This window comes from Neomonachus schauinslandi, chromosome 13 (assembly GCF_002201575.2).
Source record: "Neomonachus schauinslandi chromosome 13, ASM220157v2, whole genome shotgun sequence".
In the NCBI taxonomy this organism is placed as follows: Eukaryota; Metazoa; Chordata; class Mammalia; order Carnivora; family Phocidae; genus Neomonachus; species Neomonachus schauinslandi.
The window spans coordinates 52,568,314-52,585,185 of record NC_058415.1 but is presented as its reverse complement, the minus strand read 5'-3'; positions in this window follow the sequence as shown (position 1 = coordinate 52,585,185).

The following is a 16,872-nucleotide window of genomic DNA, read 5'->3' as shown; positions in this document are numbered from 1 at the left end:
AAGTATTTTGAAGAGCCTGGGAAAGAAGTTCTGAAGCGTCATCAAAGGTACCCTAGAAGGATAGCAGCCCTTGGAGGAAGTCAGAAGTGGTGTTGAGTTTTCCACAGAGCAAGCACACTTTGATCCTGCTCATTTAGAGAACAAAACAGACTTCTGTGGCCATTAGCCCATTAGCACTCCCTGGGGAGAGAACTTGATCGGGAATGAGACACTATGTAGAAACACAGAGCACAGAGAACAAGGCATCTCCTGAGGTTCGGTGCTGATGTTTGTGCCGTCATTGATTTCTTCCCCTTGAACGATGGCTAGAGTCTGTGTTAATGCAGGATAGAGCTCTCCATGCAGTTGTTTATAGCCCCAACTCTCAGACTTTTCATTACAGAAGGCTCATTTTCTCTTTCTGGGCTACATTTAGCACTGAGATGATAAATAGCTCCACCGGCGTTGGAGGAGGTTCTAAGATTATCAATTGTGGTTGAAGTACATATCCTGTCCTTTCTGGAGCCCAAAGGAATAGATACAGAGGATTCCTTTGATTCATTTACTCCTTTTTAATAAACATGCAGAATACAATCCTGAGCTATCTTTGATGGATTACTTTGTAGGTATTCCCTGGCTATGGAATCCTGAACCAAATATATCCCTAATACGGAAATCGCCAGAGTATGCCGTGGCGGAGGGTGTGCCTCAAGAGTCCTGATTTGGCTGCAGGGAGCTACAAAGCTAGGGCCTATCTTCCAGGATAAGAAAATGAGAACAGGGAAGATTACATGCAGTGTAGTGCTCAGTTCCATTCTGGCCACGGACTGGACTCCTGCTGGGGACAGTATGGTTGTTAGGTGGTATTGCCCTCTAGAGAATTGTGCCTACCCCAATTATGCCAACCTGACAGTATAAATATAGTTGGGTTTATACTATTAGCAGCACTGAAATCCTTCCTAGCCAATAGATCTAAATGAGCATGATTTTTCTCCATTGTTTTCTGATTACATGGCTTTCCTTAAAGACAGATATGTTGCTTCCTCCATCTCTATATACCTGAGGTGAGTGACTGACATGTAGTGAATATTACATAAAGGTGCGTTACATGAATGAATGAATGAATAAATGGGCTGTTTTGGTAATTCAGCCATCATTATTTTACATAAAAATGTTTTGGAATACTGAACTTAGAAGTTATGTTCTTGTAACTTATTTATAAGTTCTAATGTAATGTATGTTCCCAGGGGGAAAAATAAAAATGTTTTTTAAATGATAATTACATATTTTTTCCTATACTCACAAATGATCACATTTAACATTTGGGATGCTTCTGTACTTTTTTCTATACACCACACACACATACACACACATACACTTTAAATAATATAATTTTCTGAGGGGTCAGTGTGCCATGATTCATTCTAACCAATCCTCTATTGATGAATATTTAGGTTGTTTCTAATTTTTTTATGTATTTTGTATTTGAAAGTAAATATGACTTTAGTCAGATTTTTGCACATATCAAGGGTAGATTCACTAGCATAGAATTTCTGTGTACTTTTTGGCTCTAAAAAGAATATTTCTGTGTTTTGAGTATTAAAAAAAATCAAATTCACTTATGCTGAATATCTTAATATCATCATTAAAGATTTAAAATTCAGTTGTCACAAACTCAAAATTTAGCATTTAAAGCATCCTAGGAGGAACATTTCTTTTATTATCTTTGATATGTACACATATTTACCCACATGGTTATTACCATCACATAATTGCAGCTTTTAGGGTTTGGTACATATCAGAAGTCTGAGCTCTAACATCCAAAATGTCTTTTATGCTTCACTACATCTAGATGACATGTATACTGTCTTCCAGGCTTTGAATATTGCCATAAAACAGTAGCCATTTATAAATGGTCAGGGAACTCTGTTGCTTTTCAAAATTTGACAGAAGCAGACTAGTAGACTAATTGTCCATATATATGTGGATGTATGGGTGTATGTGTATATAGTATGTATATATATGCATAGAAAATGGTGAGATAAATATAATAGGCTGAATCTTGGGATTCATTGTTCTGTGTGTTTGTGTGTGTATGTATGAAAGAGACAGAAAAGAAGGGAAAGATGGAAAAATGAGAGAATATGAATGATGGGGGATTTAATTCCTTGTCTTTTGAGGCATTTTTGCCTCCTTGGTTCTACAACTCATGTCTCTTTTTCCCTTATTTTGTCCTCATTTCCACTCTTTAAAATTTACCTATACCTCTCTTCCCGTCTACCCCACTGTACTTGAGTTACTTTTATGGTATCCAGCCTCACCTCTGATCTCTGGTTTGTTTTTTTGGGTTTGTTTGTTTGTTTGTTTGTTTGTTTACCTCAGACCATTTCTTTTCCAGTGCTTTCATCCACCTTAGTGGCCTCAGGTGACAGTAAAATGTGATAATTTGCCAGAAGGAGCTTTTCTTTTTTTCTTCTTCCTACCTTCTAATGTTGGGACTGCTTCTCTGTTTTTCTCTTTCGTACCTTCTCTACCTCCCAGTCTTATGGGTTTGTATCTCATTTCCTTTCCAGTGATTCCCCAAACCTGTGCAACAAACTGACTCAGCAAACCTTGATGACTGGAGACTCCACAAGGGGCTGATGAACAAGAGCATGCAAGTAGGGCAATGGGCAACTACAAAAGTAATGGGACTTAGGTGGTAAAAACCATCAGGCTCCACTACAAGATTCTCCAAATGATTCCATTGAACCTTGTCCCATGTATCAGTCCCTGCTCTTTCCCTTTGCTTGTTGCTCATTCTGATCTCATTCTCCCATTATCTCTGGGTCTTGGCATCCTCATTGGTTGAGTTTTCCCTCACTTGGATGTAGTTGCTGTAGCCAACCTCTCTCCTCTCTCTTCGTCTCCTCTCCCTTCCCCTCCCCTCCACTTTCCCCTCTTCTCTCACCCTCTCTCATCTTTTGCAATACATCTCCCAGCAGTTCAAACTCCCTGAAGATTAAAAAATAGGCAATATAATAAGGGAGCTTCACTGTACTGCATAGTAGGGGAGATGCCAATTCCTAGAGGGCTGTGTGTCTTGTCAAATCCAACCTGGTATTTTTAAAAATATTCTCCTCACACAGGAGAAGCTATAGGCATTCTATTAAAAAAAAAAAATGCCTGCACTTATTTTCTCAGTACCCAGGATCTTTCTAGGCTATCCCTGCTGCCATTTCAGATCTACTTTGCTATCACTGTATCTCCTTTACTCCCATTGTCTGAACTAATTTCTTGTCTTCTTGCCTGGATATTCTGGATAGATTCTTTTGTTCCTAATTACAGCTTGATTCTTTATTGTAGGGTCACCATTAAACAGTATCTTTAGATTTTCCTTAGCTCTGCATTCTACTCCCTGAGGTTGATCCCATGATAATGCTTAGGAACAGCTGTGGTTCCCAGAACCCAACCCAAATTAAATGCAGAGAGTTCACATAGGTTCCAATGACATGGTCTTTAGTGTATGGTCACTTTTTTTTTTTTTTTTGAGCTATTGCCTCAAAATTAGTTAGCAATGGAGGAACATCATTAAGAATTTAAACTTTGGAATCAGACAAACCTAGGTTGGATGACAAGGTCCGCCACTGAAAAGCAGTGTGACTCTGAGAAAATTTATGTGACTACTCTGAATTTTACTTTTTCCATTGATAAAATGCACATGATAAGAGTACCAACCTCATAGGCTTATTATGGGCATTAAGGTGCTATAAGCAAAGAACTTAGTGCATTTCCTAGAACATAAAAAGTGCTAATAAATTATCATTATCATCTTTATGTCTATTGAAATTGGTGAAATTGGGTTTGTAGCAGTAAGTGGAAATTCTAGGGCAGAGTAATCTATGAATACATTTTCCAGTAAATGTTAAAATCTAGGTAAATTTTATTTCCCCAGAACCACCTCTTTTATGATGGTTCTGAGGTTTTTTTTCCATATAAAGAGATATAAACAATCAAAACACCAAAAACATGAAGAAATGTTTCACATCCTGAAAATGGAAGCCACCATACTTGTATAAATTCAGATTTTATATTGTACAGATTGGGGATATTGGGAGATGTACAAATATGGGTTTTATTACCACCACCTGGAATTGTGAAGCCTCACCTGTAAAAGACAGATGATAGTCAAGAATCATAAAGTTTAGGAGAATCTAGGGAATGCTGTGCTAAAAGGAGGAACATATCCATAAAATAAAACATTAATGTTTACTTCAGGCACAGCGTTTTCATTCTGGTTCTCCTCCAAGGTAAAGTTCCCTAATTCTGCCAAATTTCACTTACATAAGTTTGTATGTTGCAGTTTGGCATTGCATTTCATGTGGGCAGGGCGGGGTATAGCTAATTCTTATGATCTTTACTTTCCTAATCTTTCCAAAAGAAAATTTCCCCTTGTGCTCATTGACCTAAAAATGAAGTGCTGGTAAGTAAATAGTACCTCTTAGGGAATGCTTCACACATACATGCTGTATTTTAATGGGATGCTTACTACATCCTGAATCTGAGTCACAGGCCATTCTCCATGGCTCTCAACCATCATGCTCCTGAATATGCTTACTCCAAACACCTGGGAAACAGAGGCAGCTAGGGCTATTTCAGGGGACAATTCCCCATGCTGCCACTTGGTCTTATTATATTAAACTGCTCTTCTACTTGGAATTATAGAATCCTGGAGTCATAAGGGGTTTTAGAGAGCACCAAGTTCAGCATTTCCTAAATTGTGTTCCAAGGTAATGCTATTATCCCAGGAGACAGCAATGTGAGAAAAAAAAAAATGGGAGGGGATTCTGTGGCCAAATAATTTATTTAAACATTAAAAAAAAATTATAGTTGGATCCCCGTAACCGTTACTATGTTAAGGAGACTATGAATCTCAAAAAAAAAAAAAAAAGCCACGAAATGTGTAGCATTGTCCAAATTTCACTACCTGACTTGCTTTAGTATCCTCTGGTGCACAGTCGTCATGCTGATTAGTCTGGGAAATACCATTGTGATTTCACCACTTTGTTTTACAGATAAAGATCCAGTGCCACTGTCAATTCAAAAGCCTCTCATTTTACTTGAATAAAAGTCAGAGTCCAGTCTGAAAGTATTAAAAACTCACCAGAGTTGGCAGGAACACATGGACAGCTCATCTTCCTGTTTGGTATCCTAACAGCTGGTACTGGCAGCCCTTTCTGGCTCCCAGTACATTTTCACCCTCTCCACCCAATGTTACATACAGCCCCACACAGCTTGTGCTGCCTCGGTGGGTACCTGATGCCAAAACCCCTTTTGTTTCCAAAGTGGAGAAGAGCAACCCAGAGCTCCCATTGTCTCGTAGTTCACTGATCTGAAACCTGATCATATTCACCACTATCCACTTGCTCATCTTATTCAATGTGAACACTAATAGTGACACACTGATGGTGATAGAGGGTCATTTCATTTTTTAGACCTATTGCTTTAATTTTCACTTACAATGGATATAGCATTGTGCCTTTCCTTGTATTTTGCAACAGCAGTATTAAGATTTAGAAATTTGTTTTTTTTTAATTTTGTATTTAAATGCAAAGTGGATCTTTACTGTGTGTTTAAGAATCTGGACATGCAGGGCGCCTGGGTGGCTCAGTCATTAAGCGTCTGCCTTTGGCTCAGGTCATGATCCCAGGGTCCTGGGATCGAGCCCCGCATCGGGCTCCCTGCTCCGCGGGAAGCCTGCTTCTCCCTCTCCCACTACCCCTGCTTGTGTTCCCTCTCTCGTGTTCTCTCTCTCCATCAAATAAATAAAATCTTAAAAGAATCTGGACATGCATACTGTGTGGTCAAGGACCAGTGACAGTTCAGATTAAGAAGAATTAATGCTTTCTTTATCTCAAATACAAGAAGTCATGCACTATTATGGTTAGACGGAAAAGTATGTGTTAAAGTCTCTTTCTGTTTATATAAGCTGAGTTCCTCCAGGCCTGATGGACTTGAGAGTACAAATGACAAAGTTAAAGCATTGACAATATATCTCAGGCACCAGGACCCTCTCCTCCATACTGCGGATGCAAGGGTCTGTCTTCTTCCAATGCAGGGCACCCCTCACAACTTCCACTGGAAGTCAGTCATGGCAGATCATAGTAGAAGGGGAGGGCAAAACTCTTCACAGTACACACACAAGCACACACCCACATACATCCATGTTAAACCAACCTCTCATGAGAGGAAAAACAAATCTTCTTGGTAACTGTGACTATTTGGAAACTATGCCAAAGCAAAGATAATTCTCTTTCCTTTCCGGCACCCTAATGCAATATTATATTCTCATTCTCTTATTTGTTCTTTGACTCTGTCTCTTTGCCTCTCTTTCCCTCCATCCCTCCTGTTCTCTGTCATTGTACCTCTCTGACTCTGTTTCTCTACGTTTATGTCTCCCTACCTCCCTCCTTCCTTTAGAATACTTGTCTATCTCCTTATCTCTGTTTCTTGTCCTCTGTCAGTCTCTGTGTCTTCTTTTTCTCAGTCTCTTTTTCTCTCTTCCTCTTCTCTCAGCTAACCTAGAATTCCTGACATTGGTTGGGCAGGACTCATCAGAGTCCCAGCTATGGGCAAGCAGTTAATGCTAACAAGCAGTCATCATCGGGATTCCATATTGGGGCAAGACCATTTTCTTTGTCGCAGATCAGTTGTTTTAATCCAGTTGTTTTAGGTAAAACCCATGATAACTCACTATAGTGGTGTCACAGAGTGATGAAGGGTGTGTCCACCCTGGCCTAAAAGACGGCTTCTATACTTGAATTCTTAGAAGTACTCTAACACTTCAGTTATCATTTCTACCTCACTGTTTGATAAGTGATTTCTCAAAATTTTGGTCCTTGGACTCTGGACTTCCCAAGATACTTTTTAGAGGGTCTGCTGAGTGAAAACTATTTTAAAAAGAAAACCAAGATATTATTTACTTTTTCACTGTATTGACAATTGCACTGGTGGTAAAATTGTTGGAATTTGAACACAATTCAAGGTGGTAACACCAAACTGTTTTTAGTAGTCATTTTTTTTTTGAACCATCATGTATTTAAAGAAAAAAAAGGGTAAAAGAGGGGCACCTGGGTGGCCCAGTCAGTTAAGCATCCAACTCTTGATTTTGGCTCAGGTCATGATCTCAGGGTCATGGGATGGAGCCCCAAGGCAGGGCCCCTGCTCAGCAGGGAGTCTGCTAGAGAGTCTTTCTCTCTCCCTCTCCCTCTGCCCCTACCTCCACTTCCTCTCTTTCTATCTCAAATAGATAAATAAATCTTAAAAAAAAAAAAGGAAAAAAGCCTGTTCACCTAACAGTAACCTTGATGATGTAGTATAGATTATTATTTTTATAATACCCTCTGAATAAATATCTTTTTAATATTCTGTGTGTTCACATGTGAAGTATGCATGTCCCTTTTGCTGCAAACTGAAGGATGTGTTGTCTCAAGCAAAAGACTTGTGTGATGGGTTGAATTGCAAGCTGAACCAACCACTTTTTCACTTACCATCATTTTAATGTGAACATTTGATTTATAGTCAAACTGGAGTTACTGAGACTTAGGTATTTGGTATGTATTTCTCAAAATAAACAAAGTGATCTTGTCACTTTAAGGAAAATAGTCATTTTGTATTTCTATTTGTTGCTAATGAACAAATTAGAGCTTTCAAGTGAAAATTAAAATTTTGAAAATCTTTTGTATGCCACCCCACACTTGACAACTTCATGATACTTCTGATGAGACTGGTAGTGATATTAACACATGTATTTTTTTTTTTGTTTTTTTTTGCTGCTGTGTTATTAAACTCAATTTGAAGATGTGCATAACTGTCCCATTGGCTTGGGGCTCAGGCACACTATTTACATTATAGTTCAGGGGCTCATTAGATATCTAAAATGTGACATGTAATTTGTCTTCAACTTCAATTGTCCATCCATAAAGTAGATCTAATGTACTCCCTTTTCAGAAAGTTTATGATTATTAGATAGATGAATATATGTTAAGATGATGGCACAATGTAAGAACTCAATAAATATTATCACTCTTTTTATTAATGTAAATTGTGGTAACCACACCTGTTTCATAGGCCTTTTTGGATATTAAATAATACAATAAATGGAAAGTATCTCAAAGAATGTTAGGTTCTTCATTCTTTCTCTTTTCCCCTTTCTCTACCCTCCTCACCTCCAACCTAAAAATAAAACATACATTCTGTAACACAGACAGTCAGGAAAACAGAAACTACACCTCTTTTGTTTTTGTTTTTTAAGATTTATTTATTTATTTATTTATTTTTTAAGATTTATGTATTTGTTAGAGAGTGAGAAAGAGAGCGCTTATGCACACGCAAGTAGAGGCAGGGGCCGGAGCAGAGGGAGACAGTCTTTAAGCAGACTCCTCACTGAGCACAGAGCCCCAAAGTGGTGCTTGATTCCAAAACCCATAAGATCATGACCTGAGCCGAAACCAGGAGTCGGAAGCTTAATGGACTGAGCCACCCAGGCGCCCCAACATCTGTTTTTTTTTTTTAAGGTTTTATTTATTTATTTGAGAGAAAGAGCATGAGCCGGGGGGAGGGGCAGAAAGAGAGGGAGAAGCAGACTCCCAGCGGAGCAGGGAGCCAGACAAGGGGCTCAATCCCAGGACTCTGGGATCATGACCTGAGCCAGACAGACACTTAACTGACTGAGCCACTAAGGCACCCCAACACCTGTTGTTTTTTAGCTAAGAAAAAAGTAATATAAAGAATAGTTTGGGTAGCTGCTGGAGAACAGGAACAGGCAAAGGGAGGCCCTGAGGTTATACAGAGATGTGGCCACAGGAAGCAGCTCCACCCTTAGGGCTTGGGAAATCAAAGAAAGAATCGGGCTATGAGGAGCCTGGGAGAGGGACCCTGCAATTCTAAGAGCCACCCTTGGAGGTGGTGCTTAGCAGCCAGTGTTGGGATCTGAGGAGCTCCAGTGGAGAGCTGTAGGCAGCTCCAATTCAGGAACTCTCAGGAGGAAAAGTCAGCAGCCCAGGGCTGACATCTCTCAGATGACAGAATGAACTGATTCTGGAAGGGCCCAAAAATCTATAGAGAGAAACTGATTTCTGCTAACACAGTAAAAGGATGATTCCTAAGACAATACTGACAGCCAATGAACATGAAGGAGTAAGTCCTTTTTCCCCTTTCTCCTGCCCCTCAATCTCTCTCCAGTGGCCCCTATTACAGAACCTAACAAGAAGTCAGCTGGCAAAAAAGAAACGGGGTGTGCAGAGACTGAGCCCCAAAATCTCAATGCAAAATACAGAAGCTGGTTTGAGGGCTAGAAGATAGTAGCTTAAAAACAGACAGAATTCTTTTTTTTTTTTTTAAAGATTTTATTTATTTATTTGACACAGAGAGAGGAATCACAAGTAGGCAGAGTGGCAGGCAGAGGGAGAGGGAGAAGCAGGCTCCCTGCTCAATAGAGCAGGGAGCCTGATGCGGGGCTCGATCCCAGGACCCTGGGATCATGACCTGAGCCAAAGGCAGACACTTAACTGACTGAGCCACCCAGGCGCCCCCAAAACAGACAGAATTCTTACCTGGACTCTATTGAGAGGGAAATTAGAGCGGCCCTCTTTGTTTAAAGTCTGTACCTGAAGTGAACCTATTAAGAGGACTTGAGATGTCGATATTATTTGGTAAACCCAGCAGACTCATTTTCATATCTAGTTTTCAGGAAGAGAGACTCACTTGTGCCATCCAGTACAATTGTAATTACTGTTTTTGCAGAACTTGAAATCCGGAAGCCGCCAGGAGAGTGAAGCAACAGAATGTGTTCTAAAGTGACTAATTTAAAATTGATCACTCTGACATGCCTCCTTAAGCTTGAGACGTTTCACACAATCAGGTTTTCAGTGTTTTCATTAGTGTGATTTGCATAACCAAGATTTTATTTAACTTTTTTTGTGGAGGATTCTATTGTAATGAAACCAACATAGCTATTAAAGGGATAGACTTGGGCTGATGAATAAATGTGATTTCATTGTATTCTGTGTGATTGCAGTGTAATTTTTTGCAATAAATTTGACTTCTAAGGTATGTGTGTGTGAGAGAGAGACAGAGAGAGAGAGTGAGAGAGAAAGCTAAAAATAACAACCATTAAAATTGCTAAATTTTTGCAAGAGGGCATACCTGGGAAATTTATGAATGAGTTTCAGTTTGCAAAATTGTCAAGGCTAGAATATGAATATATATATATAATGATTATATATGAAATTATGTTTTTCATAATAAAGTGATTAAAGGCAATGAGTAAATATGTTTCAAAATCATATGATGGTTTTATTTTATGTATTCATCTTTTAGAAGGACATCTACAAGCATCCTAAGAAGAAAAAAGTCCTAATATTCAATTTTTTTTCTTTCTCTGACATACTTGCTACAACTTGTTGGCTCTCAGACTTTCTTTCTTCTACATGCTATATATTGATAGTTAGATCATTGGTTTTGAAACAGATGACTGAAAATACTCATTTTGATGTAGAAATTGTCTTATACCCTAATTGTTATTTTCTAATATCTATTTAAAAATGCCCATTGACTTACAAAAACAAATATAATGAAATTCATTTTCTGAAAATACAAGCAATAGTGTCATCAGGGATGGATACATCAGATGGGATTGTGGATCTGTAGCCTGGAAATACATATGTGATTTTTTTTTTTTTTTTGAGAATTAGAGCAAAAGCAGTCAGATGGAAAATAACATGAGGAATTTGAAATGAGTACTATCGGAAGGAGTTAAATTTTCTTCTATGTTCCTGAGAGTTTTTGTTTCATTTCATTTAGGGAATCTGCTCGGAGATGGTTTCAAGATGTAGAAGTCTTATATGTGTAGTATCCCAAATGAAGTTGGAACATCGATGTTGAAATTGCTTCATGTTCTGGTAAGATGCAATGATTCTTAATATGTTGGCCTTTGGAGAATGTGATGAGGAATGTGCTTGTGTGTGTGTGTGTGTGTGTATGTATGATGTGTAAATAAAAAATTATGAAAAAAATGACAAACGTTTACAAAAACCCAATGCACAAGTTTGAGATTCAAAAACAACTTTTTTTTGGTATTATTTTGCATGTAATAATCATTCTCTAGCTCCTTGGAGGAGTAGGATACAATAAGGAACTCAAATTTGTTATTATTAATTTCTCACTATGTATACATACAATATTTACATTAGTATGTCAACACAACAGCCCCAGAAATAGATATTATTGCCCTCACAGTACAGATGTGGAAGATGGAAGTACAGAAAAAGTAAAACCTTATCCAAGATCATGTCGCTAATAAATGGCACAAGAGTGACTTTCCTATACGCTCCACTTTCTCCTTCCATGCTGCCCCTAGCTTTTGTGTTAGGTGAGGAGCCAAAGAAGTAATATAGGTTGAGGGAAAGACCCTCAAGTTTTAAAATGTAATTTAAAAAAGAGTTGTAATTGCCTTCCCTCAGATAGAAAACCGATGTGAAGGAATTTCCTTTCTATTATTACTACTCTTGAAAAGAGAAAGATTTCTGTAAATCATTTGAGTAGTTACTTCGATGATGGTATTACGAAGAAATTGAAAGTTACAGAAAAAGCTGACACAGGAAAATGTGTGTTATAATTTTCCCATTCACCTTTGCTGTAAAATGAAAATCTGTGGCAGGCTTCCCCTGTACAAAAACCCTGTCGTGGCTGATTACATAGTTTAATGGAACTAGTACTAATTCTTTCTTTATTGCTAATGGGCATACAACTCGAATAACTTGAGTCTCATTTCCCTTTTTTTACTTATATCATGAGGTTGTAAATAAGACATAATAAATGGAAAGCACCTACAATTCTGCCTGGCACAGAATATGTATTCATTAAATAGAAGCCTTATCAAAGCCTAATGATGTAACAACTATTAAAACATAAGTCATTATTTTGTTTTAAGTCTATACATGAAGATTTGTATTTAAATAAATGTTTATATGAAAGATTCTCTCCGTTCAACATTACATAAATTTAGGCTCAAGTGTATTTTATTTGTGTAGAAGACATTTATTTGGGGCAGTTGTAGATTGCGGATTGAAAACTTCAGAATTCCAGTGCAATTAAGTGCATTCATTTATAAATGGCAGAATGCAGGCTGTTTTGTTCTAGACACTCAAAAGAACCATTAGATTTAGTTGATCTAACTATCCTACCTGAACGTTTTCAAACAAATTTCCTCTAGTGATTGCAAACCAGATAACCACTGTGTCCCTGTGAGTCAGATTTGCTTGGGTTATTCAACAGTGACTGACACCTTGGGAGGCTGTAAAGCATTCTCTGGACGGCCTTCGTGCTTACTGAGTCTTGCTTCTCTATTGGCTAACAATCAGCAGCATTTCTGTGGGAGCAGATACCATGCCTGCAGTTGAAGATTACATTTTAACTCTGTGTTGTGAAATGGAAAAAAAAAAAAATGCCAATTTTCAATGTGAGATTCTGAGAAGAAGCCTTCAACCATCCTCAAGTCCCAATGTGTTTTCACTTTTTGATGGTGCAGTAAAAGCCTATAAAATTAAAGAATGCAATGAAGATATGAGGCTAGAATCTCCAGCATAAATAGACAAAGGCTCCCCCCACAGCACCATGGGAAGGGAATCTAGGCCAGTCTTCAACTATTTTCGATTAGTTTGCATTTTGAAAACACCTGCAAAATTGTCCATGTCCCTCCTGTGCTGCATTACTTTTCCATTCAGGAGTTTTGCATTTGGACAGAAGCTCCTAAACAAACAATTCCAAGCTTCCGCTTTACATCCAGCTTTGACCTGGTTTAAAAAGGTTTTGTTGTTTCTTAGGGATAGTATTTTTGTCATGTAGGGCCTCCTTTCTCTTTGCTTTTTCTCTGAAATAACCCTATATTTGCTTCATATCTTACTAACTCTAAGATAGTGAGTTACTATCCTCTTTTAATCCCAGTATTCTCATTGTAATGTGAGGATCATAACAGTTACATTGCAGGCATTTGAGGATTACAAAGTATGTGTACATCCCCTACTACTTAGAACATCACTAATGACATACCATTAGCTATATATGTAGATCTGCTAGGAGGTTTGATTAACATGTGAATGCCCCAGATATTCATCAACAACTTTTTGGGATCTTCCAGATTAAGGATGGAATTGATTCAAAGGATTGGGGTGACTCAAAAGGAAGCCTCAGCCTGAACTTAATGCCTCGCCAGAAAAAATAAGCATTCTATTCACTAATTATCAGGCCAAGGAAAACAGACTTTTACCTTAGGTTTGTTCGTATTACCCGTTTGGTTGTGTGCCTTTATCGTATTTGAATTTCTGGGCCATTCGTTCTCAAGCTTTGAAGTGTTCACAATAACCTGGAGAGCTTATTAAATATATAAGGTACAGGATGTTGTTGTCAGGATCTTACTTCCATAGAACAAGGTGGGGGTGGGTCCTAAAACCCACAATTTATACAATCCTGGTATATGCCATTAAGTGAGGCTTATTATTTTTCTTTCTTGAAGCTTTAAGTTTTACACAATCTCATTCGGAAGTATTATTGTTGTAGTTCAAATTGAACAACTTCACTAACAGTTAAGACAGAAAGAAACAGTTGAGCTTCAATAATGATTCTCTGCACTTAACTTGCCAATAGAGTGACTTTGCAAAGATTTGGATTCCATTAACATATAAGAAGTTGATAGAACAAATAAGGGTTAAGTAAATAAATACTGTCTTAGTTCATAACAGTTGGGGTTCTGATTTGGCTGATGCTTATTGAAAACCTTCTAATAACCAGTAGCTTTCATATGCATTAGTTTATCAAATCTTAATTCTAGTCCTTCTCAGTAGTTAATATCCCCATTCTACAGATTGATAAAAAGCGATTTATAGAAGTTACTGTCTCATCAAGTTCTGAAGTTAGGCAATGATAGGGCCAGGACACAATCTTGGCACCATGTCGGTGTGCAACCACTCCAGCTACTTTGTAATCCTAGGGTAATTCAGTTTTTCACTCATGAGAGGTTTTGTGTTATGGCAGCCAGCAGCATAAGCACATATGGGAACAATCAGCTTCTATTTGTTTTGTTTAAGCTTCCTAACACTTAATTCACCCTCACCTGCTGAGTTAGACTTTAAAAGGCATCAGTAGAGTAGGCTTATTTCATCCGCTCTGTAAACTACTCAGAAATTTTCTGGGGAAAAAAAAAAAGTCTCACATATCTTCTGCAAATTCTTGTTGTTTTTCACCAATGTGTTTGTTGATTTTCATCAATTCTGCTGAGTGTTTGACTATCCTTCTCAGTTAAAATGACTATGAGAGGGGCACCTGGGTGGCTCAGTTGTTAAGTGTCTGCCTTCGGCTCAGGTCGTGATCCCAGGGTCCTGGGATCGAGCCCCACATCGGGCTCTCTGCTCAGCGGGAAGCCTGCTTCTCCCTCTCCCACTCCCCCTGCTTGTGTTCCCTCTCTCACTGTCTCTCTCTCTCTGCCAAATAAATAAATAAATAAAATCTTAAAAGAAAAAAAATGACTATGAGAGATTTTTTTCCCCAGTTCAATAGCTGGGCATATAATGATACTATGAATGAAGTTTCTGGTCTCCTTTGTGTCTAGGTTTGACTGTGTGTCTAAATTGTAGCCAGTGTAATATGAAGTACAATAATGTGTGCCACTTCTTGGTCATGTCCTTATGGGGTGGATATGCATCTTCTCCTCTAGTAACGTGGAAAATGAACATGGAATGGGATGTTCTGCTGAACATCTTATACCATGCAGACCAGGGCAACTATCTGAAGGTGGTAGAACAACAAAAAAGGAGTCTGGCTTCCTGGCTTAATTTATAGGGCAGAACAGGGCTCCCTGCTCGGCAGGGAGTCTGCTTCTCCCTCTGACCCTCCTCCCTCTCATGCTCTCTGTCTCTCATTCTCTCTGTCTCAAATAAATAAATAAAATCTTTAAAAAATAAATAAATAAATAAATAAATTTATAGGGCAGAACAGTCCAGGATTGTTTCTCTGCTGAATGTTGTGGGAAAGATAAATAGGCTTCACTTGTTTAGGCATTGCCATTGAGCCATTATACATGGTGGGATATACATCCTAAGGATGCATTATGTAACTGTGCTACCCATTGAATGCTTGGCATACTGTGACTCCTTTGGGACGTCAGTCATAGCCCGAAAAGAAGCACAGGGCCCTAAATAAAGAACACTGTAGTAGTTACCCACATATTATGTATCTAGACTTTGAACCATCTCACCTTGCCCATTTTATTCTGTTCTCCTGACCACCTTCCTCCAGCCCCGTTTTTCTTTAAGTTGATCCTCTTCTAGGCCAATACATAAATGTGTTACTTTTTTAACTCTCCTTGCTATGGCATCTATCTTTCATGCGTTCATAGTGTGACAAAGGCAAGTATGAGACCATAGGAATAATGAATCCTGACTTCAGGTCCTGGCCCTGCTTGGAAACATTCAGAGTAAACTTTTCAAAAAACACATCAGGCGGGCGCCTGGGTGGCTCAGTTGGCTAAGCGACTGCCTTCGGCTCAGGTCATGATCCTGGAGTCCCGGGATCGAGTCCCGCATCGGGCTCCCTGCTCGGCGGGGGGTCTGCTTCGTCCTCTGACTCTATCCCCTCTCATGTGTTCTCTCTCTCTCATTCTCTCTCTCTCAAATAAATAAATAAAATCTTTAAAAACACACACACACACACACACACACATCAGGCTATCCAAATAAAACTTACCTACAGACTACATGAAGTGGACTTCTTAGATTTCTGATACCTAGGTAACAGCATCCAAATCCACACTACCTGTAAGATTTTCCTTATTTTTTTTTTAATTCTTATGTTAATCCCCATACATTACATCATTAGTTTTAGATGAAGTGTTCCATGATTCATTGTTTGTGCATAACACCCAGTGCTCCATGCAGAATGTGCCCTCCTCAATACCCACCACCAGGCTAACCCAACCTCCAACCCCCTCCCCTCTAGAACCCTCAGTTTGTTTTTAAGAGTCCATTGTCTCTCATGGTTCGTCTACCCCTCCAATTTCCCCCGCTTCATTCTTTCCCTCCCGCTACCTTCTTCTTCTTCTTTTTTTTTTCTTAACATATATTGCATTATTTGTTTCAGAGGTACAGATCTGAGATTCAACAGTCTTGCACAATTCACAGCGCTTACCAGAGCACATACCCTCCCCAGTGTCTATCACCCAGTCACCCCATCCCTCCCACCCCACCCCCCACTCCAGCAACCCTCAGTTTGTTTCCTGCAATTAAGAATGCCTCATATCAGTGAGATCATATGATACATGTCTTTCTCTGTTGGACTTATTTCACTCAACATAATACCCTCCAGTTCCATCCACGTCGTCGCAAATGGCAAGATCTCATTCCTTTTGATGGCTGCATAATATTCCATTGTATATATATACCACCTCTTCTTTATCCATTCATCTGTCGATGGACATCTTGGCTCTTTCCACAGTTTGGCTATTGTGGACATGGCTGCTATAAACATCGGGGTGCACGTACCCCTTCGGATCCCTACTTTTGTATCTTTGGGGTAAACACCCAGTAGCGCAATTGCTGGATCATATGGTAGCTCTATTTTCAACTTTTTGAGGAACCTCCATACAGTTTTCCAGAGTGGCTGCACCAGCTTGCATTCCCACCAAGAGTGTAGGAGGATTCCCCTTGCTCCGCATCCCCGCCAACATCTGTCGTTTCCTGACTTGTTAATTTTAGCCATTCTGACTGGTGTGAGGTGGTATCTCATTGAGGTTTTGATTTGGATTTCCCTGATGCCGAGCGATATTGAGCACTTTTTCATGTGTCTGTTGGCCATTTGGATGTC